The 25,426-nt window shown below is 43.7% G+C and overlaps 1 protein-coding gene across 12 annotated transcripts in view; it reads right to left on the bottom strand.

Annotated features, from left to right (window-relative positions):
- The window catches only part of PCM1 (pericentriolar material 1), a 175,261-nt gene extending 154,530 nt beyond the window's left edge, over positions 1-20,731 (bottom strand). For 8 of the 12 annotated variants that reach the window (XM_056559117.1, XM_056559133.1, XM_056559153.1 and 5 more), the window contains exon 1: positions 20,537-20,731. The gene's annotated coding sequence lies outside the window, so the exon portion shown is untranslated. Of the gene's footprint in view, positions 1-4,270; positions 4,397-20,536 lie in introns of those variants that run through there. The other 4 variants (XM_056559195.1, XM_056559187.1, XM_056559212.1 and 1 more) reach the window with 2 other exon arrangements.
- Between the last annotated feature and the right edge of the window lie 4,695 nt (positions 20,732-25,426).

Raw genomic sequence — 25,426 nt, 5'->3', positions numbered from 1 at the left:
CAATCAGTGATGTCCACACGCCCCGTTCCCAGGGAGAGATGGGGTCTCGTACAGGAGATCACAGGGGGGTGCCTATGGTTGGACCCCCCCCATCTAGAAACTTCTCCCCTATCCTTTGGTTAGGGGATAAGTTTTTCTGCATGATATATCTCCTTTAATGGAAATCTTTTAACGCACCATTAGGTTTATGATGGATCGGTCCTGTCAAAATGCTCTGATCAACATTTAAGAAGAGGTCAGCTATAGATTGGAACTGAGAAAAGCTGTGGATGATCTTATAGTGATCTTTCTATACCTAGACCTATCACCATTACAAAGAGACATCCTCTGTTGAAAGGAAAGATTTCACAATCATCACAGATGGGGATACTTTACTGTAAAAGCAGTGAGACTATGGAACTCTCTGCCATGTGATGTTGTGAGGTCTAAATATACACGTTCAAGGGTGGCCTTGATGTTTCCTAGAAAAATATTACAGGTTATGGATCCTAGATTTATGGGGATCTATTCTAATTGCCATATTGAAGTTGGGAAGGGATTTTCCTGTCAAGGGTCAATTAGCATCAACCTTATAGGGTTTTTTGCCTTCCTCTGAAGTAGGGTTTTAGCTTCAACTTGATGGACTTTTTTTTTTTTTTTTTTTTTTTACCTATGCAAATGTTAACTATAGGTCAGGTAGAGGTTAAAACACTTTCATCGACGAGTGCCATATTATTCCTAAGACGAATACTAATCTCTGCATAGCGGCACCTGAACAAAATGCCTGTGATCAGAGATACCACCATCCAGTGCACATCATTCCCAACAGTATCAAACACCCAGTACAGACCGTACACCCCATAGCTATCCCCCAGACGTTACAAGTATACACCCCATAGCTATCCCCCAGACGTTACAAGTATACACCCCATAGCTATCCCCCAGACGTTACAAGTATACACCCCATAGCTATCCCCCAGACGTTACAAGTATACACCCCATAGCTATCCCCCAGACGTTACAAGTATACACCCCATAGCTATCCCCCAGACGTTACAAGTATACACCCCATAGCTATCCCCCAGACGTTACAAGTATACACCCCATAGCTATCCCCCAGACGTTACATGTATACACCCCATAGCTATCCCCCAGACATTACATGTATACACCCCATAGCTATCCCCCAGACATTACATGTATACACCCCATAGCTATCCACCAGACATTACATGTATACACCCCATAGCTATCCACCAGACATTACATGTATACACCCCATAGCTATCCACCAGACATTACATGTATACACCCCATAGCTATCCACCAGACGTTACAAGTATACACCCCATAGCTATCCACCAGACGTTACAAGTATACACCCCATAGCTATCCACCAGACGTTACAAGTATACACCCCATAGCTATCCACCAGACGTTACAAGTATACACCCCATAGCTATCCACCAGACGTTACAAGTATACACCCCATAGCTATCCACCAGACGTTACAAGTATACACCCCATAGCTATCCACCAGACGTTACATGTATACACCCCATAGCTATCCACCAGACGTTACATGTATACACCCCATAGCTATCCACCAGACGTTACATGTATACACCCCATAGCTATCCACCAGACGTTACATGTATACACCCCATAGCTATCCACCAGACGTTACAAGTATACACCCCATAGCTATCCACCAGACGTTACAAGTATACACCCCATAGCTATCCACCAGACGTTACAAGTATACACCCCATAGCTATCCACCAGACGTTACAAGTATACACCCCATAGCTATCCACCAGACATTACAAGTATACACCCCATAGCTATCCACCAGACATTACAAGTATACACCCCATAGCTATCCACCAGACATTACAAGTATACACCCCATAGCTATCCACCAGACATTACAAGTATACACCCCATAGCTATCCACCAGACATTACAAGTATACACCCCATAGCTATCCACCAGACATTACAAGTATACACCCCATAGCTATCCACCAGACATTACAAGTATACACCCCATAGCTATCCACCAGACATTACAAGTATACACCCCATAGCTATCCACCAGACATTACAAGTATACACCCCATAGCTATCCACCAGACATTACAAGTATACACCCCATAGCTATCCACCAGACATTACATGTATACACCCCATAGCTATCCACCAGACATTACATGTATACACCCCATAGCTATCCACCAGACGTTACAAGTATACACCCCATAGCTATCCACCAGACGTTACAAGTATACACCCCATAGCTATCCACCAGACGTTACAAGTATACACCCCATAGCTATCCACCAGACGTTACATGTATACACCCCATAGCTATCCACCAGACGTTACATGTATACACCCCATAGCTATCCACCAGACGTTACATGTATACACCCCATAGCTATCCACCAGACGTTACAAGTATACACCCCATAGCTATCCACCAGACGTTACAAGTATACACCCCATAGCTATCCACCAGACGTTACAAGTATACACCCCATAGCTATCCACCAGACGTTACAAGTATACACCCCATAGCTATCCACCAGACGTTACATGTATACACCCCATAGCTATCCACCAGACGTTACATGTATACACCCCATAGCTATCCACCAGACGTTACATGTATACACCCCATAGCTATCCACCAGACGTTACAAGTATACACCCCATAGCTATCCACCAGACGTTACAAGTATACACCCCATAGCTATCCACCAGACATTACAAGTATACACCCCATAGCTATCCACCAGACATTACAAGTATACACCCCATAGCTATCCACCAGACATTACAAGTATACACCCCATAGCTATCCACCAGACGTTACATGTATACACCCCATAGCTATCCACCAGACGTTACAAGTATACACCCCATAGCTATCCACCAGACGTTACAAGTATACACCCCATAGCTATCCACCAGACGTTACAAGTATACACCCCATAGCTATCCACCAGACGTTACATGTATACACCCCATAGCTATCCACCAGACGTTACAAGTATACACCCCATAGCTATCCACCAGACATTACAAGTATACACCCCATAGCTATCCACCAGACATTACAAGTATACACCCCATAGCTATCCACCAGACATTACAAGTATACACCCCATAGCTATCCACCAGACATTACAAGTATACACCCCATAGCTATCCACCAGACATTACAAGTATACACCCCATAGCTATCCACCAGACATTACAAGTATACACCCCATAGCTATCCACCAGACATTACAAGTATACACCCCATAGCTATCCACCAGACATTACAAGTATACACCATAGCTATCCACCAGACATTACAAGTATACACCATAGCTATCCACCAGACATTACAAGTATACACCATAGCTATCCACCAGACATTACAAGTATACACCATAGCTATCCACCAGACATTACAAGTATACACCATAGCTATCCACCAGACATTACAAGTATACACCATATACACCAGACATTACAAGTATACACCATAGCTATACACCAGACATTACAAGTATACACCCCATAGCTATACACCAGACATTACAAGTATACACCCCATAGCTATACACCAGACATTACAAGTATACACCCCATAGCTATACACCAGACATTACAAGTATACACCATAGCTATCCACCAGACATTACAAGTATACACCCCATAGCTATACACCAGACATTACAAGTATACACCCCATAGCTATACACCAGACATTACAAGTATACACCATAGCTATCCACCAGACATTACAAGTATACACCATAGCTATACACCAGACATTACAAGTATACACCCCATAGCTATACACCAGACATTACAAGTATACACCATAGCTATACACCAGACATTACAAGTATACACCCCATAGCTATACACCAGACATTACAAGTATACACCCAATAGCTATACACCAGACATTACAAGTATACACCCCATAGCTATACACCAGACATTCCAAGTATACACCCCATAGCTATCCACCAGACATTACAAGTACATATAATAAGAGTTTACAAGGAGAAATCCACAAACTATTCTCCGTTGTCACAGGCCCCGCCCCTCCCATGTAACCCTATGAAGTGTTTACAGTCTCCACAGCAACAATACCCGTAGTACCGGAGATCCCCGTACATCAGCGGGCACCCCGGTATACGGATTTAAGGAGCTATGCCCACAAAGGTGAAGCCTAGAGCCGCCCCTGTATACTGTACCCAGAACACGACCCCCGTGTGGGCATTCACCTAGGACAGCCGCTTCAGCACTCACAGCGCCATGGACCGCTCTATAGGAATGTACAGAGAGACAAGCAGGGAGTGGGCGGGGCAAAGACAAGGGGCGGGGCTACACGATGCCGCGCTTCACACTCAAAACGCGCCTCATACTGGCGGCAAAACTCGCAGCGATCGGCGGTACCGGCTGCATTAGGTCATGTGTGTACAGTAACAAGGTGTGGAGTCTCATCCGTGCAAGACAGACGCAGGCAAGCAGGCGTAGTTTGCGCGAGCTTAGTTTAACAGCGTAGTTTGAGAGCCGCTCGTACGCACAAGTCTTCTCGGCACAGGGAACTTTACTACTACTCCCCCCTCCTTTTCTACTGCAGCTACTACTCCTATTCTGCTACTACTGTTCTCTGTAGATCGTTGTGAGCTATGTTTGGGCCAGCAAGGAAGAAGTGAACTAGTTAATTCATTGGGGGGGGGGGGGGGGGGGAGCCATCTACACTACATATAGATTACCATTAAGTGCGATCAGAAGTCCATTTATCCACCTCTGTTCGTGCTCTGTCACTAGACCAGTGCTTCACAACCAGGGTGCCTCCAGCTGTTGCAAAACTTCAACTCCCAGCATGCCCGGACAGCTGGTAGTTGTAGTTTTGCAACAGCTGGAGGCACCCTGGTTGGGAAGCACTGCTCTAGAGGCACACAAAGATGACAGCTGGAAGGGGTGGCAAGTTAGGCTCTGTGCACATTGTGCGTTGACCCTTTATGCCAGTGTTTAACAAACAGAGAGCCTCCAGCTGTTGCAAACCTATGACTCCGGCCTTTAGCTCAGTGGATTAAGACAATTACTGTACCAGATTTTTTGTTATTTTCATATAAAATGGTTAACTAGGGCTGTGAGGAAGAGTTTTTGCCATAAATTTTTTTTTACTTGTATTTTGTTTTTTTAACTTACTTTACAGGCTTAATAGTGATTCAAAAATGGCGCTCCTGGGTCTAGGCGGTAATGTGCGGATATTATTTAGGCTGGGGAGGGCCAATAACAACGGTCCTCGTCCACCCTGTTAACGTCTGGCTGAGAATGAAAATACGGGGAAACCCCATGATTTTATGTATTTTTTATTTTTGGGGGGGGGGGGGGGGGGTGCCCTCTATTTTTTCCCCAGCTTGATAACAACCAAGGTAGTAAGCAGAAACAACCTGATGTTACCAAGGTAGGTGAGGAACGTTGCTATTGGCTCTCCCCAGCCTAAATAACATCAGCTTGATACCACCTAGGCCCAGGAACACCATTTTTGACACTAAGCATCTCTACCTGATGCCCCTGTGGGGGGTGGGTACCGGGGTAATATGGGAAAAATTGACGTGTTACTTTTATTGGGGGAGGGGATTTTTCAAATTTTTTTACTTTTTAATTTTTTTTATATACACTTTATGTCCCCACAGGGGACTATTCATAGCAATCATTTGATTGCTTATACTGTTTAGTGCTATGTATAGGACACAACACTGATCAGTGTTATCGGTGATCTTCTGCTCTGGTCTGCTCGATCTCAGACCAGAGCAGAAGACCCCGGGAGATGGCCGGAGCCAGGTGAGGGGACCTTTGGCTGCCATGCTGGATGATGGGATCCCCGCGGCAGCGCTGCGGGCGATCCGATCATCCATTCAAAGTACCGGACTACCGCAGATGCCGTGATCCATGTTGATCACGGCATCTGAGGGGTTAATGGCGGATCGCAGATGTCCGCCATTAGCGGCGGGTCCCTGGCTGCTGGGACCTGCCGCACATGACGCGAGCACCGCTCCGGTGCTCGCGATCATGACGGCGCTTAAATGTACGTCATGGTGCATTAAGTACCACATCACCATGACTTGCATTTACGTCCATTGTCGTAAGTTAAGGGGTTAAAAATATAAATTTCGTTAAATACATACTTTTTCCATCACTACTGCATCTTTTTATTTTTTTTTTTGGTACCCAAAAAAATAAAAAAAACTGCCAGGGTGCAATTTCCACACAAATGAAAAAACGCCAGACGCAGGAAATTGCACTGGCGTTTTTTTCATTCATTTTTTCAACCCAAAAAACACAGGACAGAAAAACCTTGTAGAAACTTAGCCTTAGAAGGAAGAAAGTGTCAGTCACCCCTGTGCAAATCCCTAATTTAAAAGGATATTCCGGGTTTATACATCTTTTCCCCTACCCAATGGATAGAGGATAAAATGTATGATTGGAGGGGTCCCGCCACTGGGGACCCCAGCGATCTCTGTGCAGCCCCCGGCATTCTGTGCCTGGCGCTGTCTCAGAGATGGGGGCGTGACGTCATGGTACCGCCCCCTGGGGATGTTGGCCACGCCCCTCCATTCATGTCTATGTCTAGGGGGACGGCAGTCACGCCCCCTCCCATAGACATGAATGGAAGGGAGTGGCATTGAGGGGAGAAGATGTATAAAGCCGGAATACTCCTTTAAGCCTCATATGGGCATGATGCTCTCTCCCACCTGAGCAGTGTCTTATTTCAAGGCCAAAGTTTACATTTTCATTTAGGGTATTTCCGTACTTGGAAGAAATTAGATTACACATTTTGTGGGGCTTTCTCTCCTTTAGGAAAGGAAAACTTGGGGGCTACAACAGCATGTAAATGTAAAAAAAAATGTTTAAACTAACTTTCTGGTGTTGCCCCATGTTTTTTTTTTTCCCCAAAAGAGGTAAAAGGAGAAAAACACCCACAAAATCTCTAACACGATTTTGCCCAAGTATGGAAATACCCCATATGTGGATGTAAAGTGCTCTGCAGCACCAACAGTGGGCGGGCACCACGTACATTTGTGGCCTAAATTGGTCATTTGCTTTGCAATGGCAGATACTTGCAGAGATTCTGACAACAGTTAAAAATAAAGACCCACATATGTGAACAGATTTTGGAATCTACGTCCTTCAAGGAATGTAACAAGGGGTGCATTAAGCATTTGGACACCACAGGTGTCAGACAGATTTTTGGAACAGAGGTCTGTGAAAATGAAAAAATAATTTTTTTATATTCACAGCCCAATGTTCCAAAAGTCTGTCTGACACCTGTTGGGTCAAAATGCTCAACACACCCCTTGATTCATTCTTGAGGGGTGAAGTTCCCAATATGGGGTCACATGGGGGCATTCTAAACCCGACTTGACCACCATTCAAGCCAATTGCACTCTCCAAAAGCCCAATTGAATTCCTTCACTTGCGAGTCCTGCAGTGCCCACAGAGCACTTTACGGAAGAAATCGGGTTATACATTTTGTGAGGCTTTTTCTCCTTTCACCCCTTGTGAAAATAAAAAATTAAGGGCTATACCAGCATTTTTACAGCCCACTGTTCCAAAAAAAAAATTGATGACTTTTGGTGGATGTATCATGTTTTAGCAACCCCAAAGCCTCTGCAAACATAAAATGGTACTGGAAAAAATATTCAGAATAAAAGAAGGCCTCAAAATCCATTAGGTGCTCCTTCATGTCTGAGCCCCATGGTTGACTCAAGTAGCATACTAGGGCCACATATGGGATATTTCTAATAACTGCAGAATTAGGGCAATAAATATTGCCTAGCATGTTTGTGTTAATAGATGCTGTGTTATGGAGAAAATTGGATAAAACTGTATAATCTTCCAAGAAAATAGAGATTTACGGTATATTTTCCCTCTACTTTGTTGCTATTCCTGAATATTCTCCGGAATACTTTGAGGGGTGTAAAACTGAACTGGTGCCTATAACATTGATTTTAAAAAATTTTGTGAAAATTTTGAAAATTGCTGCTAAACTTTTAAGCCATCTAATGTCTTAAAGTAAAAACATGCCAACATAAAGTAGACATATTGTATATGTGAATCAATATGTCATTTGTTTGGCATGACCATTTCGCTTACAAGCAGAGAACTTTAAATTCAGAAAAATTATAATTTAAAGTATCGACAAAAGATTTATCATAAAGTAGAATGTGTCACAGAAAAAAAATCTCACAATCATTATATAGGTGAAATCATCCTAGAGTTATCAATGCATAAAATGACAGATGTCAGATTTGAAAAATGTATCCACCACAGCGTTCTGAACACAGAAGCTTGGAGCTTCAATGTTCATGACGTCACACCATCCCCCCTCCATTCATGTGCTTGCTGTCGTGCCTCCTCCCATAGACATGAATGGAGGGGGCCTGACGACTGTAGTCATCCATCATCTGGCACAGAGCGGAGTTCCCTCCGTGCACCGGATCACTGGGGTGCCGCGCCGGAGATCCCAACGGCTGGACCCCTCGCGATCAGACATCTAATCCCCTATCCTTTGAATAGGGGATAAGATGTTAAGGGGTCTCCCTTTAAGGCTAAAGCAGGCGGATTCCTTAAAGGGAACCAATCAGCAGATTTTAGTATATATAATGCGTTATATATGCCAAAATAAATAGTAATTCTAGCAATCTGCGGGGAATGTTTTTGCCCCCAGGGATGGTGAAGATGATATGAAGTTATAAAGTCCCCCCCACAAGTAGTCCCCTGGGCGGGGACTTAAAACTTACCAGCATCCGTGGCTTCGGCCGTGGTCCCGTCCCCTTGTCTTGACTGACTGCTCGAGTCACTGCTCTGCTCCGTCTGCTTGGGGAGCAGAGCGATGACACAAGCTGACAATCAGGGCTACGGCCGGAGTAATGGGGAACAACTTAATATAACTTAATATCTTCACCATCCCTGGGGGCAAAAAACGTCCCCAGGGATGGTGAGGATAACTATCTTAGCATATGTAACGTGGTGTCAAGAGTTATATATGCAAAAATATGCTGATTGGTTCCCTTTAAAAGTATACACGATAACAGAAGTAACATCTGTATGTCTGCACATAGTACAGAAGCAACAAGGAGTCTGGGGCTTGTTCTGCAGTCCCTCTGTGACTGCTGTTGGCGCATCTGCTGTGTGAAATATGCTGCCATGTGACCCTGCCCTAAAAACAACTTTTGACATGTTGTACAGATACATCAACTGAATGATCTCAACCTAATGGGGTCACCAGTTTGGAACATAAATCGCAGCTGGCAGGTGTCATTTTTTTTCAGGCCAGTTTCACACAAGCGTATTACACACACAAGTCTGGACATCACTGTGCATCTCATGACCCAAAGTGATAGCTTTCAGTTTACTGCATGTTACACACCCAGATTCACCTGTAATTTGCTAGGCTAGCCTTGCCTCTACTCTATTGCAGATTCTATTCGACAGCCTCATTTCTCAGTCTGTAAGCTCTCGCGAGCAGGGCCCTAGCTCCTGTGTGTGTAATATTATAATGTCTGATACTTGTCTTTATTTGTACCCCAAAATTGTAAAGTGCTACGGAATCTGTTTTCGCTTTACAAATAAATTATTATTATCATTGTTAACAGCTATTAACTGTGCCAGGCTGTCCCCTGCATGCCTGATGGCTACAGTGCCAGACTGATTTTAACACCTTTGGGACCAAGGGAGTTCCTGTACACCCGGATCCCTCTGCCCTGCTATGATGCCGGGTCACAGGCCAGGTGGTCCCAGCGGATACCACCCATGTCTAATGCCGGACATCACCGATCGCAGTGATGCCCGGAATTAACCCCTTTGACGCGGCGATCAAAGTTGATCGCCGAATCTAAAGTGATAGTAAACTGTCCCCGGCAGCTCTGTCGGGCTGTTTGGGACCACCAAGGTGAAATCGTGGTGTCCCTACCTGCCTCCTCTCCATCCGATCGGTGGTCTGCTGCTCCATGCCTGCTCAGCAGGCTGGAGCAGCAGAGTGCCAATAACAATGATCAATGCTATGCTATGGCATAGCATTGATCAGTGTATGCAGTCAGAAGATTGCATGTAGTAGTCCCCTCTGGGGACTAAAAAAATGGTGTAAAAAAAAAGTGAATAAATGTCATTTAACCCCTTCCCTAATAAACATATGTGGTATTGCTGCGTGCAGTAAAGGGGTACTCCGGTGCTTACAAATCTTATCCCCTATCCAAAAGATAGGGGATAAGATGCCTGATCGTGGGAGTCCCGCAGCTAGGGACGCCCGCTATCAGGCACATGGCACCCCGTTTGTAATCAGTCCCCGGAGCGTGTTCGCTCCGGGTCTGATTAAGGTCGACCGCAGGGTCGGCGGCGTGTGATGTCACGCCCTGCCCCCGTGTGACTTCACGCTCCGCCCCTCAATGCAAGCATACGGCAGGGGGCGTGATAGCTATCACGCCCCCTCCTGTAGGCTTGCATTAAGGGGCGGAGCGTGATGTCACACGGGGACGTGACGTCACATGCCGCCGGCCCTGCGGTCGACCGTAATATGACCCGGAGCGAACATGCTCCGGGGACTGATTACTAACGGGGTGGCGCATGCATGATCGCGGGCGTCCCCAGCTGCAGGACTCCCGCGATCAGGCATCTTATCCCCTATCCTTTGGATAGGGGATAAGATGTGTAAGCACCGGAGTACCCCTTTAAAGTGTCCAAACTATAAAAATATAACATTAATTAAACCGCACAGTCAATGGCATATACGTAAAAAAATTCCAAAGTCCAAAATTGAGTATTTTTGGTCATTTTGTATACCCTAAAAAAAAAAAAAAAAAAATTATATTATATTATATTATATTATATTATATTATATTATATTATATTATATTATATTATATTATATTATATATATATATATATATATATATATATATATATATATATATATATATATATTTATATAAAGCGGTCAAAAAGTCCCATTAAAACAAAAATACAGATTAAAACTACAGACCACAGTGCAAAAAATGAGCCCCCATATAGCCCTGTATGCACAAAAAAAAGTTAGAGGGGTCAGAAGATGACAATTTTGAACATACTAATTTTGGTGCATGTAGTTATTTTTTTTTAAGTAGAAAAATAAAATAAAACCTATATAAATTAGGTATTCTTGTAGTCGTATGGTCCTACAGATTAAAAATAAGGTGTCAAAATATTTTTTTCTGGTTTTGCCGTAGATTTTGTGGTGAAATGATTGATGTTATTACAATGTAAAATAGTTGGCGCAAAAAACAAGCCCTCATATGGGTCTGTAGGTTGAAAATTGAAAGTGCTATGATTTTTAGAAGGTGAGGAGGAAAAAATGGATTTGACCAAACAAAGAAATTTTGCATGCAGTGTTTAGTTGACCAGTAATTTGCATGGAGTCTGCGATGCACAGCCTGAACTAAGCCTCTGACGTAGATGTGATCCTAACCTTTAACCCCTTAAGGACCCGGGCTTTTTCAGTTTTTTCATTTTCAATTTTTCCTCCTTAACTTTAAAAAATCATAACTCTTTAAAATTTTCACCTAAAATTCTATATGATGGCTTAATTTTTGCGTCACTAATTCTACTTTGTAATGACATTAGTCATTTTACCCAAAAATCTACGGTGAAACGGGAAAAAAAATCAATGTGCGACAAAATTGATGAAAAAAAACTATTTTGTAAGTTTTGGGGGCTTCTGTTTTTACGCAGTACATTTTTTGTCAAAAATGATACCTTATCTTTATTCTGTAGGTCCATACGGTTAAAATGATACAAATTCAAACCTATACAAGTAGGGTATCACTTCCGAAAAAAATCATGAATACATGCAGGAAAATGTATACGGTCATTTAAAATGGTCATCTTTTGACCCCTATATCTTTTTTATTTTTCTGTGTACAGGGCGCTTTGAGGACTCATTTTTTGCGCCGTCATCTGAAGTTTTTAGTTTTTGTTCTGATCAGACTTTTTGATCACTTTTTATTCACTTTTTTTGTGGTATAAAAAGTGATCAAAAATGCGCTATTTTTTACTTTGAATTTTTTCGCGCATACGCCATTTAACGAGCGGTTTAAAAAGCGGTATATTTTTATAATTCGGACATTTCCGCACGCGGCGATACCACATATGTTTATTTTTATTATTTACATAATGTTTTTTTTATTTTTGGAAATGCCGGGTGATTCAAACTTTTATTAGGGGAAGGGATAATTGAAAGGGTTAATGATTTTTTTTACACTTTTCTTATGCAATATTATAGCTCCTATAGGGGGGCTATAACATTGCATTAACTGATCTTTTATACTGATTGATCCATCTCCATAGGAATGGATCAATCAGTGTTTTCGGCGATAGAATGCTCAAGCCTGGATCTCAGGCTTGAAGCATTCATTCGGCGATCGGACAGCACAGGAGAAGGTCAGAAGACCTCCTCCTGTGCTACAGCTGTTCGGGATGCCGCGATTATACCGCGGCGATCCCGAACAGCTCCCTGAGCTAACCGGCACATTTTACTTTCGTTATTAGCCGCGCGGCTCAGCTTTGAGCCGCACGGCTAAAGGGTTAATAGCGCGCGGCACAGCGATCAGTGCCGCGCGCTATTAGAGGCGGGTCCCGGCTTCACTATGACGCCGGGCCCGCCGCGATATGATGCGGGGTCACCATGTGACCCCGCGTTATATCGCAGGACCGGGACCCAGGACGTACCCATACGTCCTGGGTCCTTAAGAGGTTAAGGCTATGTTCACACTTCCAGAATGCCAGCGTTAGGACGGCACGGGAATGCGCCGTGTTATAGACTGATTTGCATTCTGTGCAGAGTCCACAGAACAGGTTCATTCTTACTGCGGACACAGAAAACGGAATTTCCGTGCCAGAAACATCTTGTTGAATTCAACAGGACTCTGCTGTTTGGAATCTCTGGTAGAATTCCAATGCGGAATTTCGGTCGTGTGAACATGGCCTAAGTGTATTCTGACAGAGTGACCAGCACACCATTTTGTGTCCAGGTTACCCATTTCTCAACTATTCACTTTGGTGCCTATGAGATTTTGCCTTTTGTAACGTAAACTAGCACAGTTTAAAGTTAGGCCATGTCCACACAGCAGAATTTCTGAGTGGAATATGGGGAAAAAGTTATACTCAAATTCTGTTGCAGCAGAATCCCACTGTTTTCAACAAGGTTCTTCAGCAGCATGCACACAAAGGAATTGTCATTTCAATTATTTTGCGGAAATCTGCTCGGAAATGCATTGGCGTCTATAGAGAAGGCACATTTCCGAGGGGTCCTAGCACTGGCATACTCTGCTATTTGCGGGATGCCGGCCTGTGTTTTCTCAGTGGACATTCCGCAAATTTTCCGCCATTGGTAAAACTGCACAGTTAAATTTATGTCCTCAAAATGACCTATCAGGTTCCGCACTGCATCATTCTCACAAGTACAAATTGTCTGTTACTTTACCTCCTCACTGATCACAACAGCCAAGCCGCCTTCCCTAGTTGTCACAGGAGCCACATTCTTCTAGTGACCACCATCACACGATTGTAATAAAGGGTACAGTTGCCAAGAATGATTCTATCGTCTCCATAGTGACAGAGTTTGGTTCAGCTCTGGTTATCAGAAAGGCAGTCCTAAGATACAATCATGTTGGACCTGTCCTTGAAGGGATCAGGGACCCCTCCCCCACACACAAAGTCTTTCTAAACAATGGCAGTGCTGTTTATTTTGCTACAACTCAGGTAGTAGTATTATCCCAATGCATATACTCTCACTTCTCTAGACAGGGTGCAGTAAGTATAGTCCATAAACTACAGCTAAGGCTGGGTTCACACAACGTTTTTGCAATACAGTTCCTGTATCAGGTTTCTTTATATAAAAAAATAAATAAATAAAGGATTCCTCAAAGCCTGACTAAGGCTGCATTCACATTTTTTACCCGTATTCAGTTTTGTGACCGGACCTAAAACCGTAGTATACTACGGTTTTAGGTCCGGTCAGGTAACCGCATACGGGTAAAAAATGAGCTGACCGGAGTCACCGTTTGACTCCGGTCTGCTCATTAAAGTGAATGGAGTTCAGCGCTGGTCAAGCTGGGGTACAGGAGAGCCCGGTTTGCCCCTTCCCAAGCCGGATCCAGCACCCATAATGTAAAAACGAGATGTGAATGCAGCCTAAACTGTATCAAAACGTGTGCACAAATTTTTATCTGTATACGGTTGAAAGCCATATACGGTTTGAAAAATAATGTCCGGTTGCATCCGTTTTTTAAGAAAAAAAAAACGTATACGTTTTTAACTTTTCACTCCATTATGAATAAAGTTTCACTTGTTTGATTGAAATTCCAAGAAAAAAAAAATAAGCAAAGTCAAAAACCATATGGTGAAAACCGGATGGAACCGTACGCACATACGGTTCCCATTGACTCCGATGTTAAAAAAAAAAACGTGTACGGTTTAATACGGTTTTTCACCCAGACCAAAAACCGTGGTAGGCCATGGTTTTCTGTCCAAAAAAAAAAAGGAAAAAAAACGTATGGTTTGAAAAACTGAGACAACCGTTTACAATATGGTGCATACTGTTTTAAATGGGAAGTCTATGGGCACGGTTTTCTGTATGGTTGCATACGTTTTGTTTTTTTTTGTTCTTTTTTATTAAACCGTATGCCGCAACAGTATAGCAAATTCGTGGTGTGAGCCAACCCTAAGAAAAGTTTTGTTTTGGTTTTTCTTAACAAAGGCCAATGGGGGTTAGTTTCCCCTGAGCACTAGTTATTCTAGTTCCCTAGGTCCTTTTATTTGGTCTTATTACTTTTCTCTCCTACATTGCTTGTAGATTCCACTGTGTCCTATGTATCCACTAGAGATGAGCGAACTTACAGTAAATTCCATTCGTCACAAACTTCTCGGCTCGGCGGTTGCTGACTTTTCCTGCATAAATTAGTTCAGCTTTCCGGTGGGCTGGAAAAGGTGGATACAGTCCTAGGGAAGAGTCTCCTAGGACTGTATCCACCTTTTCCAGCCCACCGGAGCACCGGAAAGCTGAATTAATTTATGCAGGAAAAATAGTCAACTGCCGAGCCGAGAAGTTCGTGACAAATCAAATTTACTGTAAGTTCGCTCATCTCTAGTATCCACTTAAAGGGGTACTCCGGTGGAATCTTTTTAATTTTTTTTAATTTTTTATGTACTGGTGCCAGAAAGTTAAACAGATTTGTAAATTACTTCTATTTAACCCCTTAAGGACTGAGCATTTTTTCCACTTTCATTTTTTCCTCCTTACCTATTAAAAATCATAACCCTTTCAATTTTCCACCTAAAAATCCATATGATGCCTTATTTTTTGCGCCATCAATTCCACTTTGTAATAACAGTCATTTTACCCAAAAATCTACAGCAAAACAGAAAAAAAATCATTGCACAACAAAATTGAAGAAAAAAATGCCATTTTGTAAATTTTGGGGGCTTCTGCTTCTATGTCATACATTTTTCAGTAAAAATGACACCTTATCATTATTCTGTAGGTCCATACTGTTAAAATGATACCCTACTTATATAGGTTTGATTTTGTTGTACTTCTGGAAAAAATCATAACTACATGCAGGAAAATGTATACATTTAAAATTGTCATGGTCTGACCCCTATAACCTTTTAATTTTTCCACGTACTGGGCGGTATAAGGGCTCATTTTTTGCTCCATGATCTGAAGTTTTTAGCGGTACCATTTTTAAATCAGACTTTTTGATCGTTTTTGAGTCATTTTGTCATGATATAAAAAGTGACCAAAAATATGCTATTTTGGACTTTGGAATCTTTTTGGCGCATACGCCATTGACCGTGCGGTTTAATTAATGATATATTTTTATAAATCGGGCATTTCCACCCGTGGCGATACCACAAGTTTATTTTAACCCTTTAGATGCGCGTTCAAAGTTGATCGCCACGTCTAAAGGGATAATAGCACGCGACACCGCGATCAGTGCTGCGCACTATTAGCCACGGGTCCCAGCCGTTGCTAGGTGCCAGGCCTGACCCGCTATGACGCAGGGCCGCGGACTCAGAACATACAGGTACGCCCTGCTTCCTTAAGGGGTTAAAAATCTTAATCCTTCCAGTACTTATTAGCAGCTGTATGATACAGAGGAAATTCGTTTCTTTTTGAATATCTTTTGTCTTGTCCACAGTGCTCTCTGCTGACACCTCTGTCCATGTCAGGAACTGTCCAGAGCAGGATAGGTTTGCTATGGGGATTTGCTCTTACTCTAGACAGTTCCTAAAATGGACAGAGGTGACAGCAGAGAGCACTGTGGTCAGACAGAAAGGAAATTCAAAAAGAAAAGAACTTCATGTGGAGCATACAGCAGCTGATGTGTACTGGAAAGATTAAGATTTTTAAATAGAAGTCATTTACAAGTTTGTTTAACTTTCTGTCACCAATTGATTTAACCCCTTAACCCCTTAAGGACCGGAGGTTTTTCCGTTTTTGCATTTTCGTTTTTTGCTCCTTGCCTTTAAAAAATCAAAGCTCTTTCAAATTTACACCTAAAAATCCATATGATGGCTTATTTTTTGCGCCACCAATTCTACTTTGTAATGACGTCAGTCATTTTGCCCAAAAATCTATGGTGAAGCGGGAAAAAAAATCATTGTGCGACAAAATTTTAAAAAAAACGCTGTTTTGTAACTTTTGGGGGCTTCCGTTTCTACGTAGTACATTTTTCGGTAAAAATGACACCTGATATGTATTCTGTAGGTCCATACGATTAAAATGATACCCTACTTATATAGGTTTGATTTTGTCGGACTTCTGGAAAAAATCATAACTACATGCAGGAAAATTAATACGTTTAAAATTGTCATCTTCTGACCCCTATAACTTTTTTATTTTTCCGTGTATGGGGCGGTATGAGGGCTCATTTTTTGCGCCGTGATCTGAGGTTTTTAACGGTACCATTTTTGCATTGATAGGACTTATTGATCGCTTTTTATTCATTTTTTCATGATATAAAAAGTGACCAAAAATGCACTATTTTGGACTTTGGAATTTTTTTGCGCGCACGCCATTGACCGTGCGGTTTAATTAACGATATATTTTTATAATTCGGACATTTCCGCACGCGGCGATACCATTTATGTTTATTTTTATTTTTATTTACACTGTGTTTTTTCTTTTATGGGAAAAGGGGGGTGATTCAAACTTTTAATAGGGAAGGGGTTAAATGATGTTTATTCACTTTTTTTTTGCACTTTTTTTTTGCAGTGTTATAGGTCCCATAGGGACCTATAACACTGCACACACTGATCTTCTATGTTGATCACTGGTTTCTCATAAGAAACCAGTGATCAACGATTCTGCCGCATGACTGCTCATGCCTGGATCTCAGGCACTGAGCAGTCATTCGGCGATCGGACAGCGAGGAGGCAGGTAGGGGCCCTCCCGCTGTCCTGTCAGCTGTTCGGGATGCCGCGATTTCACCGCGGCTATCCCGAACAGCCCACTGAGCTAGCCGGGATGCTTTCGGTTTCACTTTAGACGCGGCGTTCAACTTTGAACGCCGCGTCTAAAGGGTTAATAGCGCGCGGCACAGCGATCAATGCCGCGCGCTATTAGCCACGGGTCCCGGCCGTTGTTAGAGGCCGGGCCCGACCCGCTATGACGCGGGGCCACGCCATGGCCCCGCGTTATAGATCGCGAGTGGACACATGACGTTCCAGTACGTCATGTGTCCTTAAGGGGTTAAGGACCCGTTTTTTTTTCCATTTTTGCATTTTCGTTTTTTGCTCCTTGCCTTTAAAAAATCATGACTCAATTGTGCACCTAAAAATCCATATGATGGCTTATTTTTTGCGCCACCAATTCTACTTTGTAATGAAGATGCTGGACTATCATGCGACAGAACCTAATAAGCTGAGAACAATGATATATGGTTTTGTGGGAAATACGTTCAGTACAAATTGGCAATTAAAATCCCTGCTCTTTCTATGCTTTGCAGTCCATAGGGTGGTCCTATACAGTTAGCAGCCTCCCTTACAGGCATGGCTGTCAATCACTAGTAGGACCACACACTGGACTCCTAAGCATAGAAAAAGAGATAACCAAGTTATGGCAAATCTTTTTCTACAAAACTATATAATCAATCTTTCCTGCTCTAGAACCTGTTGCCTGCACATCGGATTGCTTGTTCAACATGACAAGTTTCCTTTAAAAATTACCAACAGGAAGTCTGTCATCAGTTTCACCTACATTAAACTCGGTACTGACAGGTAGTGCAGGCCACACTCGTGACGTTACTTACCTGGTCCATGCTCCACTTCTTCAGCTATTTTATTCTGTATCTTACGTTCCAGCGCCAGCTGCTTCTCTGCTGGGTCCCGCTGCTAGAAAACAGCGGCGGTGACGTCAGGAAGCTCCGCCCATGCACCAAGTTGGCCATGGAACAATAACAAGGGAGGAAGATGGCGGGAGAGAGCACGGAATGGGAGCAGGTAAGTCTGGTTGTCCTCAGTGTCACCTGCACTACCTGTCTGTACTGAGAGGTTAGTCCAGGTGACACTGATGACGGATACTCTTCTTTAAAGAAAATATAACTGCAACTTCTATTTCAATAGAAGAGGGGATGCCAGACACCCAGAATTGAGAAAAAAATATTCCCCAAAAGAAGCGCAGAACACCAGCAATAGATTCAATCTCTACGGGACTTCCAAACATTGCCCCCACCAAACATCTCTTAGGCCCTATTCACACTGCCATTGTGCCCTGTCAAAAAAGGTTCAATAGGCACTTTTTTTTCTTCTTTTGTGCCTTTGACATCCTTCATCTGGACGGGGCACAACAGTCAACAACAGGTCCTGACAGAGACCATTTACTATTATGGGGTCCATTAGATGGCTTTTTTTTGTTTTTTGACAGGAGTAGCGAGAGAAAAAAGACATTGCATGATGTATTTTTTTTCCCCACTATTTTTTCCCTGATGTCCGCCGTACTGCCGTGTCACAACGGCAGTGTGACAGAAACCTTAGAAGAGCTGCTGTCCTCGTGCGAGCGTTGCCACCTCTTCACTGTATCTATAGGCTAGCCCCTTGTAATACCATTAGAGAATAACACTTCACTGCTGCTACTGCAGGTGCAAGCGCTTGTAGGCAGTGACGTGGTTGCAGCACTCACACCAAATCATCAGGGGAGCCCGAAGGACAGGTCCTACACTTTAACACCTGGATGACCCTTTTAATCAATATATTTCAGCATACTGATGGTGTACCCTAAAAACGTGATGTGAATGAGTCCTAACAACTAATGTACCTAAAATATGATGGTGGGGGATGACATGGACTTTTTCATTCAGGGCTGTGAGGAGCTTGTGTACACATAAACATAGCACCTGAAGCAGTGTTTAAAGGGGTACTCCACTGGAAAACATTTTCTTTTAAATCAACTGGTGCCAGAAAGTTAAACAGATTGGTAAATTTCTTCTATTAAAAAAATCCCAATCCTTCCACTACTTATCGGCTTCTGTATACTACAGAGGAAGTTCTTTTCTTTTTGATTTTCCTTTCTGCCTGACCACAAGTGCTCTCTGCTGACACCACTGTCCATGTCAGGAACTGTTCAGGGTAAGGGCTGGTTCACATCACGTTTTCTCCCATACGGGAGTGCATACGGCAGGTGGGAGCTAAAACCTTGTGCTCCCGTATCGGCCAGAGTGAAACGTTCAGTCCGGTCGGCTCATTTTTGCGCCGTATGTGCTTTTAAAACTGGACCTAAAACCGTGGTTGACCACAGTTTTAGGTCCGGGGAAAAAGCGCATACGGTGCAAAAATGAGCCGACCGGACCGAGCGTTTCACTTAGGCTCAATGAAATGAATTACATACGGGAGCGCATAGAAAGGCATACGGGGGCGCAAGGTTTTAGCTCCCAACTGCCGTATGGGAGAAAACGTGATGTGAACCAGCCCTTACCCTGAACAGTTCCTGACATGGACAGAGGTGTCAGCAGAGAGCACTTGTGGTCAGGCAGAAAGGAAAATCAAAAAGAAAAGAACTTCCTGTGGATTATTCACCAACTGATAAGTACTGGAAGGATTGTTTTCTTTCAATGGAAGTAATTTACAATTCTGTTTTAACTTCCTGGCACCAGTTGATTTAAAACAAAATGTTTTCCAGTGGAGTACCCCTTTAACAACCAGAGAGCTTCCGGCTGTTACAGAACTGCAACTCCCAGCATGCCCGGACAGCCTTTGTCTGTCCGGGCATGCTGGGAGTTGTAGTTCTGCATCAGCCGGAAGCACCCTGGTTGTTGAACACTGACCTAGAAAGTACTTTCTTCCTTCAGCTTTTGTGGTACTACAAGTTCCAGAAGAAAGCGCCCAAGTTTGCAGGGCCCTGCGCTCTTATACACCTCCATCATGAGCTTAGCAGTACCGCTCATAATTTCGCCGCTTATAGTGAGGGCTCCCGGGCCCGGCTCCTCCCCACCTCACACACTCACCAACGCAGACTGAGCGAGGACCTCACCACTCCGGCCTCCTTCACTATACGCTAGCAGCCGACCCTTCTCCTCTAGCAGCCCGCCATGTTGGGAGTCAATATCACAAGCTGACGCGTTTACGAAAACACGCCGGTTACCCCAGCAACCGAGGAAGCGCGAGACAGGAAGGGACGGCGGGAAAACGCTAACGCTCTGTCACGTGATCTGTCGTCTGGAAGCGCTGTTACCGCGGCGCAGCGCCACCTGCTTGTAGGGAGTGAAAAAGCAGGCAGGAGTTCTCAACGCATTGGGAAGTTCTACAGGGCTGGATAAAATAGAAGACGGTCATTTATTATTCCTAATAGGAAAATATAAAAAAAAAAGTGCAAACAAAAGCAAATAAATAAGTTGGTTTCTCATTCGGGCAGCTTCTTATTTACTGAAATTGGTTTCTTATTCGGCCAGCTTCTTATTCACTGAAATTGGTTTCTTATTCGAGCATTTTCTTATAGATGACTATGACAGAAAACTCCTTTCTAGTCTTATTTCTCTGCAGTAAAACTGTTTTTTTTTTTTTTGTTTTTTTTTTTATACATAAAAGCTGAATATTATTTGGGAACAATCGAATTCGGAAAAAAAATGTAGATTGTGTTTTTGCTGGAAAAACAAACAAACGATAGGCTGGAATTCCACTGAGTTTTTTTGTTGGTTGCAAAAACGCCAATTTTCCCGCAATGCGTTTTTTCAGCGAAAAAACGCCGTGTCCAGATGTTAGCTGCAAGTCAATAGTAAACTGCAAAATGCCAGACCCACTTGGCTTTTTTCAGTTTGGCTTTTTTTTAATCCTTTTGGCGTTTTTCAGCAATTTTGGGCTCAGATGCTGGGTTTTTAAAACGCCCGACAAATCCTAGTTTGGCGTTTTTTCAGGCGTTTTTTTTTTAATTCTTTTTTGGACTTTAGCGATCCAAAAAAGTGATGGAGATACAGCAGTGATGGAAAAAAAATTAAGATTTTCCTAGTATAGTGAAGGAAAATTTGGATTTTATAAAGACAGGAGGCGAGTATCAGAATGCAATATCCTTCTTTATTAAACTCAATAGCAGAAAGAATGCAGTTCAACTAAACATATAGAAGAAAAAAGAAGGATGCAGGTCACTTAGCAACCTAGGAACCCCTCCTAGGACCTTCCACCAATCACAATCCATGCTCACTCTATATAAACTGTCTTCGGACCCGCCTCCTCCTCTTTCTTGATGCTAACGCTGCTCCGAAACAGGAACCAACACTTGAACACCACCGAACCCGAACTTCCGGCATCTGTCAGGTTGTGTCAGAACAAAGAACCGATCAACAGCATCGAAGGAACCCAAAGTCCGATCTTAACACGATCTCTTCGGCATTCCAGATCAATAGCCTAGAAAAAAGAGAACATAAACATGATAGGGATGGGACTGTAGGGAGGGCTGATACTCGCCTCCTGTCTTTATAAAATCCAAATTTTCCTTCACTATACTAGGAAAATCTTAAATTTTATGACAGACAGGAGGCTCATATCAGAATGCAAGTTCAAAGCATAAATAAATAAATGATCTAAACTACAGCCATATAAAACTACAATACAAACATAGACACATGCTGATCAGGTTTAAAGTAAAATGTCCTAAACGTATGTTCAGACGACCAATGTGCCGCCTTCAAAATATCAGACAGTGAGCCACCAGTCTGTGCCACTTTAGTGGCCATGGCACTCCTGGAAGAATGTGCCTTAAAAATCGAAACATCAATACCCGCTAAAATCATCACACTCCTCACCCAACGCGAAAGCGTCGGAGAAGAGACCGGACGGTAGGGAGAACAAAAAGAAATAAGAAGTTGCGAAAAAGTCGGCGAACGTAAAGCCGTCGTCCTATTCTCATAAGACTGTAAACAACGCACCACACATAACTTGGGGTGTGACAAAAACCGCGGATAAAAAACTGACCTAATATTAGTCTTAGTACGACGTGTTACAGTGAAAACAACCCCCTGAGGAGTAAATTGTCTCCTCGAAATGTCCAGTGCGCGTACATCCGAAACACGTTTGATAGAAATCAAACATAATAACATAGTTAATTTATAGGACAACCATTTAAGAGATAACTCATCGTTATCCCCCCAGGAAGTAAACAGTTGCAGAACCAAAGACACATCCCATGTAGATTGATATCTAGGTGCCGGAGGTCGAGTAAGACGAACCCCTCTCAAAAGACGACAAACCAGCGGATGTCGTCCCACCATCATACCGTCCATCATGGCATGTTGCGCCGATATAGCGGATCGGTATACATTAATGGTCCGAAAAGCCTTTCCGGCCTCAAACGCTTCAGATAAAAAATTCAAAATTCCAGACATAGGGGCATGAATGGGATCCATCTGCCGTTGTGAGCACCAATGAACCCATAATCTCCAGGCTGATCGGTAAGCCGATCTGGTACCTGGAGCCCATGCCTCTCTAATGAGGTCCGTAGCCGTCCGTGAAATGACGCTATCAGACCTTGTTGACCCGATATCAGCCAAGCGATCAATCTCAACTGTCCGAACAACACCAAAGGATGTAAGTCTCCCACCGGACTCCGCAGAATCTCCGGACAAGGCGGACACACCCTTGGCCAGTCCACTGTCATCCCCAGTACCTGAGGGAACCAGGATTGGGTCGGCCACCACGGGGTGATCAACACCAACGTAGACTTCTGAGACTCCGTCTGCCACAGTACCCTGGGAATCAAGGCAAAAGGAGGAAAAGCGTACAACGTTCCTCGAGGCCAGACCTGAAGAAACGCATCCGCCGCGACCGCTTCCGGATCTGGTCTCCAGCTGAAGAACTGGGGTAGTTGTCGATTGAGTCGAGAAGCGAACAAGTCGAGACTCAACGGTCCCCACAGAGCCTGAATGGCCCGAAACAATGCCGGATGCAACATCCAATCGCTGGAATCCGACAGGTGTCTGGAGTTCCAATCCGCTACCGAATTGGATACCCCCGGAAGATATTCCGCCTGCAAAACGATGTTCCTTTGGAGGCAAAACATCCACAACTCCTTCGCCAGGTCCGCTAATATCTCGGACCTCGTGCCCCCTAGACGGTTGATGTATTGCACCGCCGTGATATTGTCCAACCGAAGTAGGACACAACAATCCGTCCTGTGGGAGGCAAAACTCTTGAGCGCGAACGACCCTGCTAGGAGTTCCAGGCAGTTGATGTGTAACAGCGCTTCCGTTTGCGACCACTTGCCTCCTGTCGAAGATGATCCGCACCTGGCTCCCCAGCCGCTTAGGCTGGCATCCGATTCTATGATCAGATCCGGTTTGGAATTGAAGATTGTTCTCCCATTCCAATCCTCCACATGACGGAGCCACCATATGAGTTCGTCGTACGCTTCCTGCGACAACGGGATACGATCCGAATACGCTAACCCCTCCGCTAAATGTTTTATCTTTAGCCGTTGTAGCGCTCTGTAATGGAGAGGTGCCGGGAAAATTTCCTGGACTGAGGCCGATAACAGACCCACAATGCGAGCAATTTCCCGCAACGAGACCAGTTGTCTGCGAAGCAAAGCCGTAACAACGCCAATTTTTTGCGTGGTAGACTCAAAGTCGCCAGCCGAGTGTCTACCATAAACCCCAGAAACTCTATTTCCCGTGTCGGAACCAGAACAGATTTTTTGAGGTTGATCAAAAACCCTAGTTCCGTCAAAATAGACCTCGTCCACTCTATATGAAGCAGTGCCTGATGTCTCGTACGAGCCATAATTAATATGTCGTCGAGATATATGATGAGCCTCACTACCCGACTCCTGAGAACCGCCATGACTGGTTTCAGAAGTTTGGTGAAACACCACGGGGCGGAAGACAGACCGAACGGGAGACAGGAGAACTCCCATCTCCTGCCCTCCCACAGGAATTGTAGATACCGACGGGAAGAAGGATGAATCGGTACCGTGAGGTACGCATCCTTCAGATCGATGTTTGCTAACCAATCTTCCGGTAGCAAAAGATCCCTGAGAAGGTGTATGCCCTCCATCTTGAAATGGCGGTACCGGACATACTCGTTTAAGTCTCGCAGATTTATGACTGGCCTGTGGCCTCTGTCTTTCTTTTTGATGAGAAAAACATTGCTCAGAAAACCCGGACTGTCCACGTCCACTTGTCTTATCGCATTTTTTGCGTAAAGATCCAACACCTCCAAGTGAATCAGCTCTTTGTCGGATTCTGAAAAATGGATGGTTCGTGGCCATCGCTTTTGAATCGGCGGAGACATGAACTCTACTACGTATCCTGACACTGTTTGCAGAACCCAAGGGTCTGTAGTAATCATAGACCAGGCGTGGATAAAACAACCCAGTCTGCCCCCCACCGGAGGCTGATTTACCATACTCGAATGACGACCCACCTGAACTTCTGCCTCTTGGGTATCCACGGGATCCACCCCTCGCCCTCCAGGGCCGACCTCGACTGGGAAAGAAAGGAGTTGCTGCCATCGGGGTTGCCATGGTATGCAGCTGAGGTCGTTCTTGAACGTTAGCTATTGAGCATCAAGAAAGAGGAGGAGGCGGGTCCGAAGACAGTTTATATAGAGTGAGCATGGATTGTGATTGGTGGAAGGTCCTAGGAGGGGTTCCTAGGTTGCTAAGTGACCTGCATCCTTCTTTTTTCTTCTATATGTTTAGTTGAACTGCATTCTTTCTGCTATTGAGTTTAATAAAGAAGGATATTGCATTCTGATATGAGCCTCCTGTCTGTCATAAAATTGTGTTTAACAAAATGTATATTTTTTATTCCAAATTTTTATTAATTTTTAAACATTGATCAATTTATGTGGGCGGGTAAAGCACTAAAAATGTAGCCGACAATGATACAAATGTAGTGTGTGCGTGT

Source organism: Hyla sarda, chromosome 1, assembly GCF_029499605.1.
Source record: "Hyla sarda isolate aHylSar1 chromosome 1, aHylSar1.hap1, whole genome shotgun sequence".
In the NCBI taxonomy this organism is placed as follows: domain Eukaryota; kingdom Metazoa; phylum Chordata; class Amphibia; order Anura; family Hylidae; genus Hyla; species Hyla sarda.
The sequence above is the reverse complement of the archived record's forward strand: the minus strand, read 5'-3'. Positions and strand labels throughout refer to the sequence as shown.